This window comes from Dendroctonus ponderosae, unplaced genomic scaffold (assembly GCF_020466585.1).
Source record: "Dendroctonus ponderosae isolate FM_Combo_2020 unplaced genomic scaffold, Dpon_F_20191213v2 Dpon_F_20191213_9, whole genome shotgun sequence".
NCBI classification, from domain to species: domain Eukaryota; kingdom Metazoa; phylum Arthropoda; class Insecta; order Coleoptera; family Curculionidae; genus Dendroctonus; species Dendroctonus ponderosae.
Genome location: NW_026019116.1, coordinates 1595067 through 1601793, shown reverse-complemented (window position 1 = coordinate 1601793; position 6727 = coordinate 1595067). Strand labels below are relative to the sequence as shown.

At 34.3% G+C, this 6727-nt stretch overlaps 1 protein-coding gene across 3 annotated transcripts in view; it reads left to right on the top strand.

The window, feature by feature from the left end:
- Positions 1-1270: 1270 nt before the first annotated feature.
- The window catches only part of LOC109537709 (SCY1-like protein 2), a 105186-nt gene continuing 99729 nt past the window's right edge, over positions 1271-6727 (top strand). For all 3 annotated transcript variants that reach the window (XM_019904565.2, XM_048669738.1, XM_048669739.1), the window contains exon 1: positions 1271-1445. The gene's annotated coding sequence lies outside the window, so the exon portion shown is untranslated. The remainder of the gene's footprint in view (positions 1446-6727) is intronic.

Genomic DNA, 6727 nt, shown 5'->3' with positions numbered 1-6727 from the left:
ACTTAGTGAAATATCTTTTCATTTCGATCCATCAGAAGACGAGCTGGAAAAGGCCAAAATTACCAATTGCAATCAAAAAGCAAAAAAATACATTTCAAGGACTCAAAGTTTTTCAAGACAGAAGAACCAAAAGTTCGCTTCATTAAGCAATGAAAAAAATTCCAAAATAATTTAAGTGTGTCCGTAACAGTTACTAACGAAACGTTGCTTAACCTGGGCTTAACTGTTCCAGTCAGCACATTGACGGCCAGCCACAAAATTTATCCAAAAGTGGATTTCCTAGTTCAATTTTAGTATTTAGATCAAAGATTCATACAAATAAATACTAAGGACGTATTAATTTTATTGAAAATATTTTTCAGCAATTTTGAAACGTGTGGCAACGCTGAGTATTCCTCAAATGCATCGGCATTCTTTATGCGTCGGAATACGTCATCGGCACCCTACTTGACTACTACTAGAATTCTTATAGAGCTTGACAAATTGTTGGCGTTCAACAGGGTCAGTTGCGTTGAACCTGATTATTTTGACTATTTTTTTTAACTTTTTTAGTCATACTTATTTTCATTATCTGAAAACATTAAATTTTAGGTTATATGCTGAATATTTAGCTGTTCCAAGTTCCTTCCACGTGTTGAGCGCAAAGGATTTCTGTTTCACGTTTTCAATTAGGGAATTCTAGGAAGGAAAGTTTTTTTATTTAGCTGCAGAGTTTGTTACTGAGCCGTAAAGTGAAATACTGAAATTCAGCAAAATTGGAAAGTCTACGTCCTCAATTTTTTAGAGACTACGGAATACAACCATGCAAGAAAATTACACTGTTAAATCTTCAATTTTTTTGCTACTCTATCTGGACACATTTATAAACTCTCACACGAGGCAACCCGAAAAAAACAACTCTATTTCTCTAAAATCCCCCACTTCGATATTCGGAGGTTTTACAAATCTCTTCTACCAAATTTTGGGATATCCTATCTATATCTATTGGGATTAAGTTGAGTTTTCTCTCAAGTTCTATGTGAATTAGCTTTCCACAGATAAAAATTTGGACCCCATTTCAAGCGCAATCAGTTTAGTTGATTTTTGCTGTTGTATTGGGGAAAAACGCAACTTATCCAGGCAATCGTCGACATTTGTCCTGTTTTTCCAGAAAGCGGACCCCATGGAGCGTCGGTGGAAATCCAGGGTAGCAGGTGGTCCGATAAGCGCGTGCGTCGTCCCACAGGTACAAGCCCCGGACGTCTCAACAGGTAGTATGAGGTCCGGCGTCCCTTCGACAGTTTAATTCACATCTTTCATCGCATCCATTTAGTAACTGTCGAGAAAAAACGTTTCGGTTTGTCACGCGTTTTCAAGCTTTTCGTTGGGTTTTTGCGGTTTTCACACTTTTTTGTGGACGGTTTTCACTGTGGCAATGCGGCAATTGACTATGTGTCGCTAAAACGGTAAGTAAAACCCTTTCATTAAAATTGCTGTTGGAATTGTTAAAAATTTAGTGGGCTGAATGGAAAATAACGAGAGGTTCTTCTGAAATTCTATAGAGGAAAAATTCTATAAAACTAAAATGCACCTAAATTTTTTTTTTCTAATTGAAAAATTCACCTCCCACATCAATGCAGAGTGATTAATAATTCGACAAGAAACCTAATATATTTATGATTAACCGAAGCAAAAATTGTTCTTTGAAAGTGCCTGTGAAAAAACTTTGCGCAATAAATTGCAAAGCGTGTGCAGACTTATTGTGCATTCTATTTTTCTAAACAGTAAATTTTTTTATTGAGAAAATTATTAAGCGTAGTAAATTAATATATTTTTTTAATTAATTAATTAAGTTAATAGGCAGTAGAACTTAATACAGATGTAAAAGCACAAAATTCGTCTAACTACACTTTCTAAACGCTCTTAGTTCCCAACAATTAAACACAAATTGCCTTCTCTTCTAAATTAATTGTGCTATGGTGTCCTTTTGGTTATTCCTATACCCTCTTACTAGCAAATTTTGACTAAAGCTTGGAATTACAATGATTATTTTAATTTGGACAAAAAACGGCAGATGAAAATTCGTGCTTTAGAAATCAGTGGGTTCCCTGATACCCAAGTTTTCTAGCCAGTTTGATGGATTTCGACGGTTTAAATAAAATTTTTTTAGAAAAACTTTCGCAAAGTCGTGGGCGAAAAGGTCAGTTTGGTGCGCCTTTGTTCACTTTTGACCAGATTCCCACGACTAATTAATTAGTTTATGGTACAAATTCCAGGAACGAAATATGTATTATCGACCTAGAAACGAACATGTCTGATCGTTATAAAGTCCTTGGTTCGTGTGCTGAGCTGAAATTTAAAAAGTTATTTGTTACAGGGATTTATATTAATAGGTTTGAAAATGACTACGTTATAAGAAAACATTCCACGATTCCTATAGATTTACTTAAAAAGTGGCGGAAAATAGAGCAGAATAATAGAGTTTGAAAATACATTTCCAGCATCTGCTCGAAGTGATTTTTTTTTAGATTATTTATTTTCTCTTGAAAAGTCGTTTTAACTTGTCCGGAAAAATCCTACTGTTTCGCCGTGCTTCCAGCAGCTGCATGCTGCGTTTAAAAGTTCAAATTTTTCTTTAATTCTATTTTTTATTATTGCTAATTCTATCCTACATTGGATTTACGCGCTAGAAAGCACGAAAGGTTTCAAAAAAATATACTTTCCGAAAAAATCAAGATCTGGTTTCGTTCGCTTTAGGAACTTCCAGCATCTGATTGGAAAAGGAAACATGGATGGAAACGCTCAAAGCTTTAGCTTAATTCGGGTTTGATTTATTTAAAAATCTATCGTTTGGTGTGCTTATTCTGAGGTAAAAAATTGAAGAACTTCAAAAAATGAACTTTTCCGTAAAAGTCAAACAGTAGTTTCTGACTCTTTTGGAAATGCCAGCATCTAAATACTCGGAATGCTTTAAAAACGTGAAATTTTCAATTTCTATAGTTTTCCAAATTTAAAAATCTGTTCTTCATTGCGTTTACCCTCAGATAAAAATATGGATCGTTCCAAAGAATCGACTTTTCCCCAAACATCACGCCGTAGTTTTAGCTTTAATAGAAACTTTCGGCATCTTTCATGATTCAGCTTTAATATTTCAAAATTAATCTTAAATTTCATTTTCATTCCATTTCTGGCTCTATAGTAACTTCCAACAACTGAATGTTGCGTTTAAAAGCTCACAATGTTCGCTTTATTCTGTTGTTTTAATTTCAAATAAATTTCTTCATGGGGCTTATTTCGAGAGTTAAAGGGTGAATGGTAATTAAAAATTAATCTCTCCCGAAAAATAAAGATTCTGAGCTTTATTCTGCGCTAAAAAGCTCCAAATTTTCGCTTCATTCTGGTTTCCAAAATATACTGTCATACATTCCTAGGTAAAGGAACAAATAGCGTGACCCAAAATAGGTTGAAAATTGGTCACCCGCATCTGTCTGAAGTGATTCGTTTCCAAAATTGCTTCTAAAGTTCAATTAAATTGTAATTAGAGCAAAGGTAGAGACTCATTTTCACCTAAAAGTGTTGGTGCGGAAAAAATATGTTGCGTTTAACGTACAACAATCAAAAGTTAAAAAAATTTTCATTGGCAAAAATCCAGCTGTTTCACCGTCTTTAGGCACTTTCGCATGATGCGCTTTCTTGATATATGAAAAGCTTTTCTTCGCAAGATTTACTCCGAAGTAAAAGGCGTAAATAGAAAAAATCTAAATATTTAGAAGTGATACTTTTTCAGAACTGCTTATGAGGTTCGATTAAATGGTACTTCAAATCACTTGACCAAAAGTTTTGGTTTGAAATAACAAATGTTGCTCTCACGTGATTGTAAAAACGTACAAAAAGGAAGGGTTTCAAAATTGCTACTTTGCCGGAAATATCTGGCTGTTTCACCGTCTTTAGGCACTTCCAACATTTGAATACTACTGCGTTCGAAAGAAGCAAAAGTTTGCATTATTTGGTGTTTTTGAATTTCAAAATCGATCCTTTAGCGGGTTTGTTCCAAAGGAAAAGGCAGGAAAAAAGGTTTCAAATATTAAACTTTTCTTAAAAATTGGGAACTAGCTTTAGCTTCTTTAGCTTCTTACGAACTTCCATCATCTGAATGCTGGTTTCCAAAGCTCAAAATTTTATTTTTATTTTTTTTTATTTCGAAATCTCAGGGTTTTTAGGCCTCCGGCATGTGAGAACCGTCTTACAAAATTGGAAATGTTAAATTTTAATATTGCTTTTTAACTGAGTTCCCTTGAAAGTATGGAGGATGTAGGAAAGAAACTTTTGAAAAAAGTGGACTGTTTCAGTGCCTTCAGGAACAAACCTTTGCGGAGAAATTAGACTGTTTCTGCGTTCTTACCCACTTTCAGTTTTTGGACTTCTAAGGCTTAAGCTTTTCGTATTGTTGAGTGTTGGTCGTTGATTATGATCGCTTGGAGATGAATAGTGTAAAAGATGTAAAAAACGTAGTTTCTGATAGAAGGTAATAAATTCGGCTGTTTCTACATTTTTAGAAGCTTTGGCAATCTGGAAACTCCGGTTTAAGGCTCTACACTTACCCTTTTATCAGGTTTTAAATTTACACTTTGGTCTTTAATTAAGCTCGCGCCGAGGTAAGGAGTGTGAGGATTTTGAAAATTCCAGTAGATTTTCTTAAAAAGTGGCAAAAAATAGAGCAAATTGATATAGTTAGAAAATTCGTTTCCCCAATCTGTTTGAACTGACATTTTTTTGAAATGGCTTCTAGAATTCGCTTCCATCGTAATTAGAACTGAACTAAGTCATATTCTACTCCGCTTCATTAGTTCATGTATATTCTTCGTTTGAAAAAAAAATGGTTTGCAGTTAACCGTACAAAACGCAGAGCTTTCAAAAACTTAACTTGCCACGAAAAATCCGGCAGTTTTGCCGTCTTTAGCTGCTTCCAGCAGCTACATGCTGCATTTGCAAGCTCAAAATTTATCTTTTGTTGTCGATCCTACATCGGGTTAGGCAGTACAAAACGTATCAAAAAATAAATTTTTCCGGCAAAATCAAGCTTCAGTTTCAGCATCTGATTGCTGCGTTGGAAAGATCAAAGCTTTAGCTTGATTCGGGTTTGTTTTATTTAAAAATCTATCTTTAGCTGTGCTTATTCTGAGGCAAAAGATTGAAGAATTTCAAAAACTGAACTTTTCCGTAAAAGTCAGGCTGTAGTTTCAGAGTCTTTTGGAAATATCAGCATCTCAATGCTGCATTGGAACACTCGAAATTTTAGCTTTCTATAGTTTTTTGAAATTTTAAAATCCGTCCTTCATCGGGCTTGCTACCAGATAAAAATATGTATAGTTGCAAGGAATGAACTTTTCCCGCAACAACACGCCGTAGTTTCAGCCTTAATAGAAACTTTCGATATCTTTCTTGATTTAGCTTTTGTATTGCAAAATTAATATTTGAATTCATTTCAGGCTCTATAGTAACTTCCAACGGCGAAATGTTGCGTTAGAAAGCTCACAATTTACGCTTTATTCGGTTTCTTATTTCAAATTCTATCCATCTTTAGGCTTATTTCAAGCATAAAAGTATCAATGGTATTTAAAAATAAACTTCTCCGGAACAATCAAGAGTTTGGGCCTTACACTGCGCTACAAAGCTTCAAATTTTCGTTTCATTATGTTTTTCGAAATATCGAAAGCCATCATACAGTCTGGGGTAAAGAAACAAATAGCGCGACCCAAAAGAGTTTGAAAATTTGTCACCCGCATCTGTCTGCAGTGATTCGTTTCCAAAACTGCTGCTAAAGTTCTATTGAATTGTAATTGGAACTAACTGTTGGTGTGGAAAAATCGTGTTGCTTTTAACGTGCAACAAGCAACGGTTTAACAAAGCTTCTTTGTAAAAAATCCAGCTGTAAATGACCGTCTTTAGCCACTTCCAGCATCTTAATGCTGGGTTTGAAAGCTAAAAATTTTCGCATAATTCTGTTTTTTGACATATCAAGAAATATCCTTCATGCGATTTACCACGAGGTAAAACGCATAAATTGGGAAAATCAGAATAATTAGAAAATAATTTTTGCGTTTTAATTGAACTCGCATCAGGATTTTCAAGAAAAATACGACTGTTTCAGTGTTTTCAGGAATTTTGGTCATTTGAAGAATTTTGTTTTAAAAGTCAAAATCTTAACTTTTTCAGATTTTGGTTTTGTTTGTGTTTGCTCAATATTTTCACGTTTTTCAGTTTTCGTCGTTGACTAGACTTGCTCTGCGGTAAAGAGTGTAAAAGATGTAAAAAAGGACTTTCTGGGAGTACTAAATCCGGCTTTTTCCACACTTTTAGAAACGCAATCTGAAAACTGCGGTTTAAGGGTCAAGACTTTCACTTTTGTCAGGTTTTTAAAATATAAAATTTGGTATTTAATTAAGCTCGCTATGAGGTAGTGTGGAAGTGTGTGGAGTATTTTGAAAATCAAACGTATTTAGAAACTCGGGAGTTTCAAACCCAACGTACTGAACTTTCGTAAGTTTGTACTTGTTTTTAAGATCGATATTAATTGAACCAGCGCCGACATAAAGAACTTGGAAAGTTTCAAATAACGAACTTTTGACTAAGGACTAATATCTGTTTGTTATGTAAGCCAGGAATTTTTACTTTTTTTTTATTTTCTTTGTATAGCTGATTAATTTATACGAGCGTTAGGAATAGGAATTAATTTTAGAATAAGCTA